The sequence below is a fragment of the Schistocerca cancellata genome, chromosome 2, assembly GCF_023864275.1.
Source record: "Schistocerca cancellata isolate TAMUIC-IGC-003103 chromosome 2, iqSchCanc2.1, whole genome shotgun sequence".
Classification (NCBI taxonomy): Eukaryota; Metazoa; Arthropoda; class Insecta; order Orthoptera; family Acrididae; genus Schistocerca; species Schistocerca cancellata.
The window spans coordinates 344,429,093-344,447,642 of NC_064627.1; positions in this window are offsets into that span (position 1 = coordinate 344,429,093).

The following is an 18,550-nucleotide window of genomic DNA, read 5'->3' on the forward strand; positions in this document are numbered from 1 at the left end:
CTTCCCGTCCGCGACACCGTGTCAGAAACTATCATAGCAAGTCGAGCGCAATTACATGCTGCCCAACCCCGAAAGCGCGGCAACTCGCGGGTGCGTCACACAACACACCTGCTCCACTTCACCACTCCAGCCAGACTCCCTCTGCCTGCGCTCCACGCGACAGAGTTAACACTACCAAAGATCCTAAACACTTTGGTTCTCCACACGACCTATCGATGTATTCGTTCGTTAGCATAGTTTTCCCAGCGTAAAAATACAAATAATATTTACGAAACAAACCAATTATACATCGACATAAATGCATAAATATATACAAATAGTAAAACAATTACAATATACAAAGACACAGAAGTGTTATATCTTCAGGTAACAAAATTGCAGTGCAATAGATGGAAATAGGAGGATATGCATTTCCGGCGTTACAAGAGCTATGCGCACTTGTTCAGTAGAAAAGGTCTGTTTCCACAGTAGCAGAGGTGAACAAGTCCTCATCGCTCTGAAGGCATCAAGTTTAGAGCCCATATTTAGTGGACATTTTTTCTTGTTTTTGTCCATAATTCCAATCTCTGTAACTAACCTGTTTCTACGGGTTATTACGTTAAGAGTGGGAATGTAAATGCTTATTGATTGTGAAACTAACGTGAGAAGATTAGGGTCGCCACTAACTCTAATCATACTACTAATCAAAGGTTTGGCCGAGTCGGAAAATAAATTAATTTGATCACAGACCAAAAACTCGTAAAAATTCGTACGTCGTGATATCGCTCATAGGAGATGCGATGTAATTAATAGTATTTCCCGTGCACTGTCCACGAGAATCAACCATTTAAAGCAAAATAGTACATGCATGAACACTGTGCAGAAGATCAGCTCCCAGCAACACCCCTGAAAATAAGACTTCATCTAAAGCATTAGTTTTAAAATAAAAGGAGAAACTAATCACTGGATCTGTATGTAAGGAAACACGTTGGATGTGCTGACAGGAAAGCTACGAGGTGAGTGGCTTAGGTGCAAAAACGTAATCTCGAAATGTAAGAGAAGATTGTGTATAAAACCATTTATTCCTAAGATATGGATGTGAGTCATGTACACAAATCCTGATAACATTAATTCCTAAAACATTAAAAAAAGCATCGATATATACACCGTTATAATCTACACCTAAAATCATTGGTTTGAATCATTCATACAACTGCTGTAGCCTGATAACTGATCGCAATAACTCGTGATACGGTACACGTTTCGCAGTACACCCGCGTGCCCACGTGGGTTGTGGAGACGCAATTTCTAGGTGTCGTGGCCAAGTTGCAACAATATCACACCACACATCCATGAACAGTTAACATTCTTTAAAACAAACATGATGACGGTAGCCCAACAAATTCTAATGTTCAACCACGTGGTCGGCTCCCCCCCGGCGAAAGATACATAAAGCAAGGAAAATTTACGAGAAGGCAAAGCTATTAATATTTAGAAAAATGAAAGCTTATAGAGGCACAGCTGAAGGCAAACAGACATTCATACAGAAGCGAGTGCTCACTTCTTATCGACACCTTTGTGTGGTGCTCTTCCAGCGGATCCAAGTCTGCTACAGAAATTTACTAAAAGAAAAATTTGCCAAAGTTTTGCATTCCTTGCTACGACAAGGCAAAGCAATCTTTCAGAGTTGAAAAGAGAGACCAAAAGCTAACAGCTCTCCTCTCGTCAAGTAACAACGCGCCACGTGGTCAGTCTAACTCACCCTTCTTCGACTGGAGCACAGCTGTGGACGCTTCCTGTACCGGCGGCAGACTGCCTCCCTTTTTCATCTTCAGCCTCCTCCATGTTCCGCGTGGCCCGGAAAACCCAAAGATGCCATTTCCGCCACCAACCTAACGCAGGTGGATTTATCACAAGCGCAAACCTCTTTGCCTACTTGACCACTACGAGAGTTGGCTGTTCTGTACCATTGCTGCGAATCTGTATCATTATCGCAGAGTTTCTGCAGCAGACTACGCCACCGTCTAGCAGCGTGACACACAACCACATTCATTCAATCACACCACTATGAGAGTTATGAGAAAAGAGAAACAAGGAAAAGAAAGAGAAATACTACTGAAAATGGGCTACCGGACTAATGAAAGGTGGCTACAGGACCCTTTCATCTCAAAATATGGTATCAAAGAGTTTGCAATAGAAGAGGTTTTTCTCACAATATCGAAAATGCTGCCCACAATTCTTCAGGCATTCATTTTAAAGCCCGTTTTTACTGGACCTTTATGCTTCTAATATCGTTTACTTTCAACAGTATGCGTGTAGGCCATTAATTATGATACGCCCTGTACAAGTTCGTATTACTGAATAAGACTGTATTTATGAGTGAGTGGAATCTGGCTGCAAGTAAAATTATTTAGTGATTAAGTGCCACATAAACAACACTGACAGCCGCAAGTGGTGTACTTGAAGATGTATTTTTCGTCTGAAGAACTGTGCTTCAACTCACCCAGCAAAATTCACTTCTCTGTTACCTTAAGATGTGGTTGAGCTTCGATGGAGAGCATCGATCTGTTCTCGGTGTGAATTTGTAGGCAAATGACTTACTGACACAGGAAAGAACTACATTCATTCCTTTTGTAAAAATGGTTCAAACGGCTCTGAGCACTATGTGACTTAACATCTGAGGTCATTAGTCCCCTAGAACTTAGAACTACTTAAACCTGACTAACCTAATGACATCACACACATCCATGCCCGAGGCAGGATTCGAACCTGCGACCGTAGCAGTCGCGCGTTTCCGAACTGAAGCGACTAGAACCGCTCGGCCACCGCGGCCGGCATTCCTTTTGTATTACCTCTTATTATTTCCACTGTTGTACCGCCTCACAAACTATTATCACACACTGTTATTATCTATTGTTTTCACTATGAGCCGGCCGATGTGTCCGAGCGGTTCTAGGCGCTTCAGTCTGGAACCGCGCGACCGCTACGGTTGCAGGTTCGAATCCTGCCTCGGGCATGGATGTGTGTGGTGTCCTTAGGTTAGTTAGGTTTAAGTAGTTCTAAGTTCTAGGGGACTGATGACCTCAGATGTTAAGTCTCATAGTGCTAATAACCACTTGAACCATTTGTTTTCACTATGTTGTACTTTAAAAAAAATAAAACTTTTCAAGGAATTTTATATTCTATTTTCAGCGCTATTTTCCAACCTCAATATTCGGTTAATTTTTCCACTTTTTCTTCACATAATTCACCTCACTCGTCAGTGTTCGCTCTCGGCGTCCGTGTGGTCCAAACTGCCTTTGTATTACTTTCCAGGGGTTATATCTTCTCGGTTGACACAAATGTGTAACGTCCCTACGTCATGTGCGACGATTTCCATTTATTACATGTGGGTTTACACGGTTTGATAATGAATGCAAAGTTTGTTTTTTGAATGGTGATTTATTCTAATCAAACTGCTATATTGGGATTTGACTTCAGTGTTCATTAATATGTTTACATTTACAAAGTTAGTCACTGAGTGAAATGCAACTTGTCATCGGAGATTTCCGCAGATATGGGGACCTTACTTTGTAACACTCTCTCCTGAGTCAAACAAACTACTCTTGTTTGTATGCGTTCCGTGTCAGTCCTATCGAGTGTGAGTCTCACACACTTGAGCAATACACTAAGATTGGACGCACCAGTGACTAACAGGCAGTCTCCTTTGTAGATTGCACTTTCCTGCCAATGAACCAAAGTTTACCAGCTTCGTTACCTACGATTAAACCCGTGTGATCATTCCATTACATGTTTTTGTATTAATAGACTCATTGATAGCTCATTGATATTGTAGTTCTATGATACTAGCAAACCCGGAAGTGCTTCGCAGTTGGTAAATATGTAACGGCACTGGATATATAGTCCTAATCTCCTTCTCTCTTACCGTGTGTCCGTCTGCTTCTCCTACCTCCCCCATCTCTCCCCCCCCCCCCTCTCTCTCTCTCTCTCTCTCTCTCTCTCTCTCTCTCTCCCCCTCCCTCCCTCCCTCCCTCCCTCCCTCCCTCCCTCCCTCCCTCCCTCCCACCCTCCTCCTCATCCTCCTCCCCCTCACTCCTTCCCCCCCCCCCGCCCCCCAACCATTCATTGATAATGGGCTTCGTTTATTGTTGTAATGCGACTTAACGGGGAACCGATGGTGCATAAAATGCGTGCCAATATCGATTGGGAACATCATTCCACAGAGTATGAGAGGGACCTCTCCAGCAGCTTGATTGTGACGGTAGTAGCTTCAATGGCAGTATTTCGCCAGGTTTTAATCTGCGAACGGGTAATTTTAGAAAGTTCTGTAGCAGTGCTCTGGGCGTAAGCCGATAGTCCGTACTCACATCTTCCATTTTTTCTTTTAAAAGAAAGGAAGGAAATAAAACAGCACATTCTTGTGCATACAATTTTTGTTTAAAACCATGCATAAAGAGAAACAACATGGTATACAGGAGAAACAATTACTTTGTCCTTTTTGGCGTTGTTCCGCAGAAGTGTTGCCTTCCATGAGGGCTGGACTTCCTGCTTGAGTTGTTACAGATTAATTTTTACAATTAATAAAATATTCCGGGCTATTATGACGCGGTCGAAGGGATTCTACTTTGAAACACGACCTTTCGTCTCCATCTACGGAGGACATTTTCAAGGGGGATCATAGCTTCGTTGAACGTCCGATTCACACCTTGGCTCGCTACTGATTACGGTAAAATTCCGCTTCTGCACAGTGGCGTGACGTCACATGTTTTGAATACGAGAGCGCAACTGACCGTTGTCGACTGCCGTCGTCCGCTGTTACTACCAACCCATGGTGGAAGCTTCTTCAACACCGGAGCCAAATTTCATTCAATTTCACGCCCTCCCCCTTCATATTAAAATTCCTGCGGTGTTTCACAATCTCTGTGGACTCACTGTATAGCCTTTCGTGATGTCCGTTTGTTGGTGCCAGTACTTGAGTCCGGTGAAAATGAATGTGGTAGTCTCCTGGGTGTAAGGCATGTTCCGCAACAGTCTCGCCTCTTCTGCAATTGCCCTCATGCAATTTGTAGTAGCCATGTACACCTCCGTACAACTACACGGAATACTGTAAATTCCAGCTTCTTCACTACTGTAAGAAAATGAAACGCCTATAGCCGTCCTTACGATAATATATATCGTGTAGCTATCACTTTCGGCCTGAAGATGGCGCATTGGAGCGCCAAAATTGGCAGCGACACAATAAATAAGATCACAACTACTGGTGTAGGCGTTTCATTTTCTAACGGTACCACTTTTGTTTTGTCTACGCTGAGTGCTATGAGTTTTTCACGCGCCCATTGTTCGGTTACTGTAAGCTGTCTTTGCGTTCTGTGAACGACAGCATTTACTCTCCTTCTGCTGCTAAGTAGGGTGGTGTCATAAACAAATTGTGCTAAAACGAGCTGTAGGCAAATCGTTAAACTAGAGTGTGAAGAGAGTCGGTGACAATACCAACCCTTAAGGGACACCCTCGTACTTGATTTTTGCTCTTCATTCTTGACAACAATCTTTGATTTTGCGAGAAATTACCCACGAGCTTTATGTGAATGTCTGAGGTGACACCCATGTCATGAAGCTTTGTTGTTAACCGATCTGTCCGTATATAGTCTTAGTAATGTCGCAGTGTAGTCTGCTCTGTTCATGTGGTAATCCATGTTTTCCGTGTTTCGTAGGAATTGTAAAACTGACTGCCAGAAACAAAACTAAATCGAACATCTCCACGGCACATTATAGCATTTTCTTTCTCAAAGTCGTTTTTAACAAACACCCTTCACATTGTTGTCTAAATAAAACAATGTAAAATCCAGGTTGGACTATAACAATATTATGAAAAAGATAGTAGCCTTTCACCATGGTCTGGCCTAAGCAGCCAAAGAATATTGTCGTGTGTGTGTGTGTGTGTGTGTGTGTGTTGTCTATTTCGACGAAGGCCTCGTTGATCGAAACATCACTTTCTGACAGTCTGACAGTTTGTTGTGCGTATCCGCAACTCAGCGTCTCCGCTATCCTTTTCATAATACTATTGTTCAAATAAATACATAGCTTACGTCTGTCTGCATATTTGTCAGAGTACTTTTCGAGGTTTGTTCTAATAACATTTTACATTTGTATATAACGTTTATGTATAATATTTAAATATTATGTAACTGCAATAAAATATGTAGCCTATGTCCGTTCAAGTGGTTATTTCAATGTCGTTAATGCGAGGGCTGTTCAATAAAGAATGATAATATTTTTTTTTACAACATACTTTTACTCTTCCTCATAATTTTGATGTTCCTTCTCAAAATAGTCTCCCACGAATGCCATGCACTTGTTCTAGCGTTTCTGCCAGTCTTCCAATGCATACTGGATACCATTTTTTGAGAGGTCCTTCAAAATCGCCTCCGCCGCCTTCACCACTGCTTCTGATAGTTTATAATGCCTTCAACGAAGGCGTTTCTTCATGTTAGGAAATAGGAAAAAGTCAGATGGGGCTAAATCCAGACTATAGGGAGGGTGAGGGATGCACTTCACGTTGAATTTTGCAAGATATTCAGCAACAGCGCTGGCAATATGCGGCCGTTCATTATTGTGGTGCAGCATCCAGCCTGCTTCACAGAAATGTGGTCTTTTGCGCCTGATATGGACTTGCAATATTTCCAGGATATCCCTGTAGCATTGTCCAGTTACTGATGTGTGTGCAAGTACAACATGCTGATAAAGAATTATATGAATACCAAAGAATGAGATGACTATAACTTTCCCAGCAGAGGCAACCACTTTTGCTTTTTTGGGAGTTGGTGATGAAGGAGATTTCCACACTGAGGTTTGCGGTTTGCTCTCAGGATCCAAATGGTGCAACCAAGTTTCATCAGCGGTGATTATATTCGAAAGAAATTCCGGATCTTCCACTAACATTAACTACGTCCTTTTGTTCGGGAATCAACAGTCTTGGAATCCATCGCGTACCACGTGTCATGTGAAATTTTCTGTCACTAACGTGTGGGTGGCACCCAATGAAATGTTCAGTAATTCAGAAAGCGATCTTATGGTAATTCGTCGATTCTCTCTCACAATGACATCAGCAGTGTTGATGTTTTCTACCGTAAGAGCAGTAACTGGAGCACCGGGTCCACCTTCCTTTGAAATTGATTGTCTCCCCTCCTTATACATTTTAAACCACCTTTAATTTGTGCTGTAGGGAAGAACAGACTCTCTTTAGACCTCCCGTAACACTGTATAGGCCTCAGCTGAAGATTTATGGAGACGAAAGCAGAATTTCAAAGCCGCATTTTGTTCCTCGCGTTTTACCTCCATTGCAGAGGTAGGCGATACTGAGCGTTTCTGACCTTGCCTGCTTCTCACAGGCGGGAACCAGGAGTCCCAACAATGAAACTACCAGCGCGTTTTGTTGCATATTAAGCTAACAAAATATCATAAGATAAAATTTTAGCTCGAGAAATTATGACCATAAAAATATTATGATCATTCTTCATTGAACAGCCCTCGTAATTACATGTAAATCGATCAAGAACATTTCGATGTTTTTGGCATCAACTGTAAACAATGTCTTGTCTTTATATAGTAATACATAATTCTCTCATGCTTTTTGTGAAATGTACAATTTTACGTTTGTGAAGATTTCAAACTTGTTGCTAATATTTACACCACATTGAAATCTTATCAGCCGCTGACTGCATGGTTGCGCAGATTTTTTTCAGATAGTACTTTATTGTAGATAACTGCATCATCTGCAAAATTCTGAAGTTACTATTAACGATGTCGGGCAGGTCTTTAAAACGAAACATGAGCAACAAAAGCCCCAACACACGCCTGAAGTTTCGACGATTCCACTAGCATTTCGTAGTAGTAGATTCATTGAGACACATATATACGTAGGATGAACCAGAACTCCACCGACATTGCTTCTTAGGTTGTTCAGGGATATTTCGTGAATAGTTTGGTGTAATAGATTCTTTAGCACCGCCGGCTCGTTCAAAGAAAAAGTATGATGGTTTGTTACCTCGTTTACATTTGTTTCTGTGGAAATACCTTCAAAACAGAGAAAAAGCCTGCAATAATCCATCACCGTAACATGCAACATTTCTCAGATGCAAAAAAAGTACTGTGAGATGCTAACCATAGCACCATTGTGCCGTTCATCCACTGTGTTAAGTGAGGCCATACACGAGGTAGGCCCCGGTCAGCTCATCAGTAAATCTATCCGTACTGTTGTGTGCTATCATTAGCGTACAACGAACACTGCTGAATAAAAATAAAGCCTAGAGATTTTTAATTTAATCGTACGGCTAGGGCAGGCCGTTCGCCGGGTGCCGCCTCTTTCAATTTGACGCCACTTCGGCGACCTGCAGTCGATGAGGGTAATAGGATGATGATGGGGACAGCACAACACCCAGTCCCTGGGCTGAGAAAATTCCCCGACCCAGCCGGGAATCGAACCCGGGCCCCGAAGGTTGACAATCCGCCACGTTGATCATTCAGCTACCGGGGGCGGACAGTCTAGAGACAGTACTGTATAGAAGTTTGACGGCGATGAGCAAAGTCTGCATTACTGTTCTCAACATCAAGCATCATGACTCAGTGCTGCAATTGTATTTCAAAATAGGACAAAAGCGAATACTGACCACATTTGCACTATTGTGCATATATATTTTCAATGGGATACAGATACGAAGATAAAAAGCGAGTCATCGGAGACCAGGGGTCGTTATGAGCTTTCCCACAAATATTGTTTCTCTGTGCAGTGTCTCCATCTGTAGCATATATCTGTTTTGTATTATTCCCCAGTTTCTAAAATTTATTTATAATTTGATTTCGTACTTTGCTGATGGTTACGTATCTTCTAATTACGTATCTTCTAATGGTGAAGTGATGAAATTTTAGCTCTTCTCATAAATGTGAATACTACGAACATACTGTCGATCAATGCGACTTTAAAATATGCCAATATATGACTTCTGCCTCGGTTGAATAGGTCTGCCACAGGAATATCCCCCCTAGAACGACCAAAATGAAGCTTTGAATCAACTTAGAATTTGCTTTTATTCTCGTCATTGAATTTGGTACGTCATCGAGTAACTGTATTATCCCAGTTTTGGAGCGGCATTATCGTGTGTCATTTACACAATGCAATTTTCTTTTATTATTGCAAAACCTAACTCAAAGCCTGTTATTCAGTTTTCACAAATGTCTGACCCCACATTCCGTCGGTATTTGCTACGCGAAAGGTCATACAGTTTCATTAAAGGTATTTGACATTCACAAGTTGTTTTCTTTTTGGTGCCTCAGTAGGCACCTGCTTTACCTTTGTATCAGATGTTAATGTCATAACACGAGTATCAGATAATGAGAAATTATACTCCAATAGCGGCACAAATGACAGAATTTTCACAGGTACAGTTTCAGAGTAATGAGGCTAATAAAGAGTCGACACCCAGGAGAATACAGGAGATATCATTAACAAAGTATTTCGCTAGGGATAATCTCGTTGGCGGTAGTACGCCCTTGTCCTTCATCGAACTGGAAATAGTTCGCGAAAACTGACATTCAGGCACGTTTTTCTTATATGATGACATAATTATGTTATCTTCATGATTGAAATGGAATGTGAAAAATGAGAACTTCGCGTAAATCACACTAGATAGAAAAAAGTGTATAAACATAGGATCAAACATGGATCAAGCAGATCAGTTCTGTTTCATTGATGTGGTACTTAACGAATTACAACGTAAATGATGCACAATTGATGATCATAAATACTAAATAATTCTAAGGTCAGTCTAAACATAATAATGTAAATAGCTGCTTGTACATAAGGAAAAACGTCGCTGTTAATGTAAATAAATGTTGTCTCACATTCGAGCGTGCACGTTTGTACATAGGTCACAGTCTCGAACATCAACGAATTAAGCAATACGTGACATGAGAATGACGCCTGGGCGGGAGGCAACCCAGCCAACTTAACTGTTACTCAGGTTGCCTGATTTACAACCAGCAAGTGTTGTAAGGGATACAAGGACGGAAGGACGGAAGGAAGGAAGACAAGGGTTAATGTCCCGTCGACGACGAAGTCATTAGAGAAGGAATAAAACCACGTGATGGAGAAGGAAATAGGCCCTTCCCTTTCAAGGAAACCATTCTGGCCTCTGCCCTAAGAGATATAGGGAAATCACGGAAAACCTAAATCTAGATAGCCAAAGGGGATTTTAACCACAATCTTACTGGAGTCCATTGTCTTATTACTATACCACCTCACTCGGTACTCCAGACGCAGCGACTGGATAACGGAGTTAGCCATATCTCACTGAAATCTGCCTGTTTATATCTCTTTAAGTCAAATTGTCTGAATATCCGTAACGAATCATGGCGCGTAAATGTATTACTCAATTACTTCTTTAATTTTAATTGCCATAAATGATGTTGAAAGTCTGTAACTGTGTCAGTATTAACTTAAATAACAAATTTATTAGGTCAATTACGATTTCCGTTCGTCGCATAACAAATTTCAGGCATGTTCCCACTTTCAAGTGTTACAGGCGTATCCTATGCGCAATGCTAAGAATGAAAACTGAATAAGTTACGAGCTCCTCTTTTTTCCGTATAGTCACCTTTCCATATTTGCGAGTTACTGTGCCTCTTTCTTCGTGCAAAAATTACCAGACAAATGTGACGTATATGTTGTAGAAAAAGCTACCTAGTTTCATCGTCCTGTCGTCTTATCGTCTTATACGATGTTCATCAAACATCTGCATACAAATATTTGTGATCGATCGAGTCGTCGTATCCAGATTGTCTGGTGCTAACATACGCTGCTTCCTTAGCCTAATGAAAACATACGAACTTCAAAAATGAGGTTTTGATAATCCTTACCAATAAAAAGTTACGTAAATATGCTCTAAAATTTAAAAAAAGAACGTACCACGGAGGCGTCATGCTAATTGGTCACAAACATATATTCATACAGATATCGGAGAAAAATGCTAAACTGCAAGCGTTGACAGCCGTTTGGTGATGAATGTGTGACGCTACAGAACATTTTCACTGCGCAGCTGGCAATGAAAGTAAGCAGGGGCCACGTCGATACCAGGGCATATAATCTTTACCAATTTAATTCCGGGTACTCAGTTGGACAGTAACTATGCCTCGCTGACAGGCGCGTGAATAATATATGCAGACGTCAGCAATCGAGAGAAGACTTACAAATGAGCTCAAATCAGCCGGTTCGAGTAATCGGCGAATGTCAAAGTCTGGTTAGGAGTGAAGCCACTGTTTGCCGAAATGGTGAACCGTGGTCAAACATAGCGTCAAGAAGGAAGTGGTCAACATAAAGAGATGACTGAACATCATCTGAGTGCTTCTATCATCACAGAAGCACTCAGAGCCCCATATCATTATCATCGCCGTGCGGAGTGGCGGAGTGGCCGCGCGGTTAGAGGCGCCATGTCACGGATTGCGCGACCTCTCCCGCCGGAGGTTCGAGTCCTCCCTCGGGCATGGGTGTGCGTGTTGCGTAAGTTAGTTTAAGTAGTGTGTAAGTCTAGGAACCGATGACCTCAGCAGTTTGGTCCCTTAGGAATTCACACACTTTTCAACATTTCATTATCATCACTCTGACGTGCAACTGGTTCTTCAGTGACCACAAGGATCATTAACAGGATCCCCTGGAAGGGGACTGAGCTCATGACGCACCTCCGTACACAAAAAGCCTTTCTGCAGTGTTGTCGGCCACTTTCGGTCTGTAATCTCATTGACTGGAATAGAATTGTGTTCACTGATGAGTCCCACTTTGAACTGAATCCCGATGAGCAATGAATTCGTGTCAGGAGATGCCCCAGAGAGCAGTGGGATACCAAACTGACTGTCGCCCCCCATGCGACCCGACAACTAGGACTGATGCCTAGGGTATCACTTCATTTCATAGCAGAACACCTTTGGTTGTCTCCCCCCGAGGCACCCTTACAGCGCAGTGTCACGACGAGGATATCCTACGCTCCGCGTTGCTGCCCTTCGCTGCAAGCCGTCCTGAGCTTACATTTTAGCAACATAATGCCCGCCCGCAACAGTGCTTTCTGCTTGCCAAACACTACCTTGGCCAGCCATTTTGCTGGATCCCTCGCCAGTTGAGACCGTTTGCAGCATTATGGGCAAGAGCCTCTGATCAGCTCGGGATTTCGACGATCTAACGGGCCAGTTGGAACAGAATTAGCTACGGTGTCCCTAAGGAAGACATCCACCAACTCCATCAATTAACGCCAAGCCGAATAACTGCTTGCATAAGGGCTAGAGGTGGATCAACGCGTAATTGACTTGCTGAATTTGTGAAGCGCTTTCTCCTGAGCAGATCATCCAATTTTTATAAAACTGTAATCATTTGTTGATCCTTTTATGTGCATCACATCTACCGATTTCGATCACATTCGGATAATTCCTTCGCGGTGCGTCGTCTTTCTTTACAAATTCCCCGCTCTGCAGCATCACAGCACGCCGCTAGTTAAAAATGAAACTGCGTAAAATGGAGTATGGTGTCGTAATTCGTTGAGTTGTCTGCAATGGGAACAATGCTCCAACAGTGCATGCTGAATGGGTGGAATTGAATGGCAACAATTCAGCACAGTGGTTAGGAGGCACAGACAAGTGGGGAATAACGAAGAGCTAAGTGGCAGACCATCTGTCTCTGACGAATTGGCAGTCGGAAAGAAATTATTGCTCTGATGTCCGAAAACCGGCGTATCACGATCGAAGCGATAGCGGAAGATAAATAGATGAGTTTTGAACCTTTACTACAACATGTGGATCATGACGAAGGTCAGTGCCCCTTATGACGAACCAAGAAAGTAGCGGAAATGTTACAGTTGTGTCACTATGTATCACTATGATACAGCAAGAAAGCAAACATGATAACCAGCAAAAAGAGGCTAAGAACCAACTGTCATAAGGACTTGTGATGCTGAGTGTTTTTGGAGCTGGCATGGTGTACTGCTAATAGCTTAGTTCCTAAGCGCCTCACCGTCACAGGAGCATGCTACCGAGTGAGGCTGCCGGAAGCCCTTAAGACAAATGGCCGCAGGGAGCTGCCCACGGAGACGTTTCTGCCCAACGAAAACGTCCCAGATCATTCTGCACAGAAGACTGTCACACACGCTCCTTCTTCCAGCTATAAAATTTTTCCCCATCTCCCCTAATTTCCTCTGGAGATGGCACCCGGCGACATTATCTTTCACCGAGTGAGGTGGCCCAGTGGTTAGCACAGTGGTCTTGCATTCAGGACGACGACGGTGCAAAGTCGCGTCCGGCCTCCAGATCTCGGTTTTCCATGATTTCCCTAAAATGCTTGACGCAAACGCCGGAATGGTTCCTTTGAAAGGGCACGGCCGAACTCCTTTACTATCCTTCACACTAACTAAGTTTGTGATTTGTCTCTAATGACCTCGATGTCAACGGACATTAAACCCAATCTCCCTTCTTTCTTCTTTTCACCTCGCCTTACGTGCGATGAAAAAAACCTTTACTTGACAGAAATTTCGAGAAAGACAATGAGGTAATTCTTCGAGATGGAACGTGTCCTCAACGGCACAAATTCAGACTTCCAAAGCCAAGATCCCTGGCAAGTCATCCATCGTAGGGGAACATGTGACACATTGAAACGTGAATCTTTGGAGAAGAGTCACCACTAAAATATACATGGTCGTAGGTAGTTTTTTTGGGGGGGGGAGGGGGGAGCCGAGCGGTCTACGGCGCTGAAGTCATGGACTGTGCCGCTGGTCCCGGCGGAGGTTCGAGTCCTCCCTCGAGCATGGGTATATGTGTTTGTCCTTAGGATAATTTAGGTTAAGTAGTGTGTAAGCTTAGAGACTGATGACCTTAGCAGTTAAGTCCCATAAGATTTCACACACATCTGAACTTTTTTTTTTGGGGGGGGGGGGGGGGAGGGATGTTAATGAAAACATTATGACTTCATCACGTATCTGCCTATAGACAAGTAGCAGCAAATTTATTTCATGTTAGGACTTCAGATTTTTCAGGGACGGTATCTTCCGAAGTAAGATCCCACTGCCTTGGTGTGGCTAAACGAGAAATCACTTACACGGATTCAAAGTGTCATGCAAAAGAAAATTAAGGATCTGTCGTCTGACTATCAGTTTGGCATTAGCGGAAGTAAAGGCACTAAGAGGCAGTTCTGAAGTAGCGCGCGATGATCGAGGCAAGGCTGAAGAAAAATAAAGAAACATTCATAGGATTTGTCGACTTAGAAAAAGCGGTTTTATGTTCTGATCACATTGGCTCTGTATAAAACGCACTTTACAAACTCTAAATTGCTAGTTTCACATTTTCTCAGTCAATCTAATTTGTGCTATAGGAAAGCCTACCTCTTTCCGGTTCTTGAGCCCGTTTCGGTGGTGTGGCCACTTTTGCAGAGTTCATTCTTATGTAGGTATCAGTTTGTTCATGCTTCAGACTTTTCAGAACTTGAAGGTAACTGGATGAAGAGATTCACACGAATCATTGAAAATGGAAAGACTGCTTTCACTCGCGTTAGCCGTTCTCCATAAGGAAGCCGTCCAAACGTGAATAGAAAATAGCACATGTTCTACGTAATCAATTAATTTCAGTTACATTCTCTGTAAATTTGGTGACCTGTTAGTCTTTTGGTTGTATGCTGACCAGGTCAGTATAAACATCAGCAACATCTTGAGAATTTAAGTTACTAAGCCTGAAGATGCCCAATTGTTTGTATGTTTCGCCACATGAAGTACGTAGAAAAAATAATTTTTGTTGAATTTAAGCTTGTTAACATGACTGATGCAGGGTAAAGTATCCTAAAATTGATGCAGGCAAAACTTACCAAAAAATTATACTCTTATTCTATTCATAAGAAAACCAGACCTCTCACAAATGTTCCTACTGTTAGTTACGCAGCGATTGTCTGGGAATAGTTAGCCATAATTTGTCTTCCTATTAGCAGCTTCATTTTGACGATAAGAAATAATTTTGACAAACGGCACATTCATACAGAAAATAAATTATTAAGCACCCAATATTACCCCTAAATGTGATACGCTCTATCCCAATGATACACTTCTTTGATTCCTAAAAGTGATACGCTGTCGCCTAAGTTCCAGCCACCGGCCACACAGAGGTGTACCGCGGATTGCCGCCCTTCCCATACGCCCTCAACCTTACCGCCAGAGACCAAATCTCTAGCAGGTATACTCATTCCTGAAAAAGAAAATCCTCTAACCAAAACACGGGTAGGCAAAATGCAGGAGAATCAGACCAAATCTGTGACACGTATACAAAATAGTAAAAGAACTGAGGAGACATTCTGATTCAGACATCTCTTCGATGAGTGTCGATAGTACGGGCAACCTCTTTGGATAATCCCTTTGGAGAACGTACACTATATCCTATTGTAATGACAGATCCAACACATGATGGTGCAGGAGATTGTCTTGGCTAGATTTCGAGGAGGAAACAGGTATTCACATAGCTACAGATATTTCAGCACCATGAAAAAAAGAACAGCTGCAAATTACTTAAATTTTATCTCTAAAGTCTGTGCACATAAACGCAATAGCTCTTCAGTTGAATGTAATAGACACTTCGCTTATTAATAAGAGCGATGTGATGCCGAAATTCCCAATTTACAAATTGCTACTGGGGTGGGAGATATCGAACGAGGAATCTACATTGCGCGGTACAATTGATATTCATGAAAAAATATAAGCCAATGATTCTCTTTTGTGTATATCTTTCTTCTGTACTAATGTCAATACATTAATTACAATTGTAAACAGTTTCTACACATTTCTGGCTGACGTGATAGTTTTCTGAAGTTATCTCTAACGTAGGTTTCCTGCCATTAATTTCCTAGAAATACCCCCACAGAAAAGTCCCAGCCACACTTACATACATCGTTTTAGTGGTTCCTATTTCATTTTGAAGACCTCTTCATTGTGCATACTATTATCACATTTGTATCATATTTTGGATGAGGCATGACATACAATATTTAAGAATTTGAGTCTGTATTCGTAATTGTAAAAGAATTAAATATCATGTCATTTCGGAGCAGCTTATATTCACTAGCACTTAAAATTTTTCTCATTACAAAATGCAGACGAATTTTGTGATTTTGTATCACATTGTCCTTACCCTACTCTATAGTTAAGTTTAGGAATAATGTAGTTTTTGATATAACAATATTCTACTGTGTTTTAAAAAGAGGAAAACAATATTCTATCTATTTATGACAATTTATCCTTCAATAATAATACGGTTTTCTTAAAATAACGATTACACTTGTAGTTACCAAGCTCGAACCAGGTAAAACCGACAGACGGTAATCTTGACTGAATGGAAGGCAACCTTAATATTCCGATGGTGAGACCATTCGGAGTCAGTTACCACAGTTCTTCGTCCGCCCCAGGTAGCTGAGTGGTCAGCGCGACGACCCGGATTCGATTTCCGGCTGGGTCGGAGATTTTCTCCGGTCAGGGTCTGGGTGTTGTGTTGTCCTTATCATCATTTCATCCCCATCGACATGCAAGTCGCCGAAGTGGCGTCAGCTCGAAAGACTTGCACCAGGCGAACGGTCTACCCGACGGGAGGCCCTAGCCACATGGCATTTCCATTTTACCACAGTTCTTCGATTAAAAAACAGTTTAGTCATTCTACGTTCATCTTACACATGCTGTATAATTATCAAATACTTTTCCTTATTCTCTCATAGGCTGAACACTAATGGTATGTAAGAACCTCCAGAGTAACTGTGGATCGTCAATAACTTAGAGAACGTGTTGTGCTGCATATTGAAAAGTACCAGCTATCAATATAGTTTGCTGCTGTCATAAGTGTTATAGACTAGAGTCGGTTGAAAAACAATATGACCATTTCCTTTATCGTTATTGAAAACGAAGGCCTTTGTAGTTGTCACCCGATTTGCAATAAGGCAAGGTGAATTTCCATCACGAATCTTGACAGTTTCGGCATACTCTTCAGACGACCGTGACTAATACTGTATCTTTGTGACTATACCTTACATGAAACTTCCTGGCAGATTAAAACTGCGTGCCCGACCCAGACTCGAAATCGGGACCCTTGCCTTTCGCGGGCAAGTGCTCTACCATCTGAGCTACCGAAGCACGACTCGCGCCCGGTCTTCACAGCTTTAGTTCTGCCGGTATTTTGTCTCCTACCTTCCAAAGACAAGGGTCCCGAGTTCGAGTCTCGGTCGGGCACACAGTTTTGATCTGCCAGGAAGTTTCATATCAGCGCACACTCCGCTGCAGAGTGAAAATCTCATTCTATACCTTACATCCTTCTTCGTCAATGTGGTCGCCATTTCTTCCAGCAGAATTCGTAACATTCTCCTGTTTAACAAGTGTTCTGGAACTGTTGTGTGTTCATGAGTGTCTGCCAAACGCGAAAAAAGTTTTCGCTGTATGCTGTAAAAAATGTAAATTTTTACCACAGCATCACCATCCACATTCTTCAGTTTCTAAACTTTCCCGTACGTTTTGAATGTATATTAGCACGATCACTAAAAATGGGTTGCAAAACGTGCCTTCTGCCATATTTTTCGCTTTAACTGCACTACAAAACATGACGCGATTCTGCACTGATATCAGCGAGATGCTGTCGTTCACAGGACCAACGAGTTCGGTTAGGGCCAGCAACAGCACCCCCGTTAACTGATACGTAGGGTCGGGCCGTCGTGCTACCCGCGTACAGAGTTGCCGAATTCGATATGTCGGATTAACTGACACTTTCACAGTATCCTTGTTGTGCTCACTGAAACCCAGGTAACAGGTTCAGGATAGGAAGGGATCAAACATCAACACGTGGAAGGGAGACCCATCAGGTAGTTCGTTGTTTTTACCAAATTATCATTTATTTAAGAGAAACATACTCATAAATTAAATGCCAGATTAATAACAACATGAAAACCATCAGAATTATAGTGATATATAAAGTGACAAACTGCTGACATTTACCTATATAAGCAGAGGAAACAGTATTCAATAAACGCAAAGCATCTGAGTTCATGAGTTAATCCCGCTAAACTCCACTGCCTACAACCCTGGCGGCAGTCGCTCAACCCATGTATAGCTCCAAGGAACAAGACAACTACTCAACTTTTGCTAGGTATGACAGACGACGCGCCGCCCGCGGTGGTCTAGCGGTTCTAGGCGCTCAGTCCGGAGCCGCGCGACTGCTTCGGTCGCAGGTTCGAATCCTGCCTCAGGCATGGATGTGTGTGATGTCCTTAGGTTAGTTAGGTTTAAATAGTTCTAAGTTCTAGGGGACTGATGACCATAGATGTTATGTCCCATAGTGCTCAGAGCCATTTGAACCATTTGAACAGACGACGCGGCGAAGAGCTCCCGCGGCAATAACTTACAACTCGGGCGTTGGGCAGGATTCCGCCAAGGCAGCGGCCCAGAAGTCAACGTTGCAAACACTACGGTAGACTCGCATGTTTCTCTACAAACTGTGAACATAAATCACACGAGAGGCAGCACCCTCAAAC